The 522-nt window shown below is 49.6% G+C and overlaps 1 non-coding gene across 1 annotated transcript; it reads left to right on the forward strand.

The window, feature by feature from the left end:
- Positions 1-281: 281 nt before the first annotated feature.
- On the forward strand, positions 282-353 carry trnae-cuc (transfer RNA glutamic acid (anticodon CUC)). The gene has a single exon. It is a non-coding gene; the product is annotated as a tRNA-Glu (tRNA).
- Positions 354-522: the final 169 nt, after the last annotated feature.

Consider the following 522-nt stretch of genomic DNA (forward strand, 5'->3'; position numbering starts at 1 on the left):
TACAAAAACAGTCTGAGAAAAGTAAATACAGAGCGAGCCAGCCAGAAGTCGGACCTAAAATCTTCTGATCCGTAGTCATACGCGTTATTCATTGTGCCACTTGCCCACTGACAAAAGTGCTTCTAGATTGCACCAGACTTGTTGGTTTTTAACATGACAGAGGCCAGAATTGCTGTCTGCTTACTCGCATGCTGTTATCAGGAGTGCAGCCCACAAGCCCACCAGCTCACCAGCTCACCAGCTCCCCAGCCCTACTATCAGGAGAGTAACCAAACCACCCTTCCCTGGTGGTCTAGTGGTTATGATTCGTCGCTCTCACCGCCGCGGCCCGGGTTCCATTTCCGGTCAGGGAATGCTCTTTTGCCTTCCAACGGCGGACTGTCAATTGCATCTCTGCTTGCTGATGCGAGAAACTCAAGCAAACCAAAAAAAAGGTTTGCGCTTGAAAACAGAACTCCTTTGAGCTGGAGTCTAACAAGCATCCTACGGATTGCCAACACATCTACCTACCTTCCTCCACTC

Source organism: Sinocyclocheilus anshuiensis, unplaced genomic scaffold (genome assembly GCF_001515605.1).
Source record: "Sinocyclocheilus anshuiensis isolate Anshui unplaced genomic scaffold, SAMN03320099.WGS_v1.1 scaffold17262, whole genome shotgun sequence".
NCBI classification, from domain to species: Eukaryota; Metazoa; Chordata; class Actinopteri; order Cypriniformes; family Cyprinidae; genus Sinocyclocheilus; species Sinocyclocheilus anshuiensis.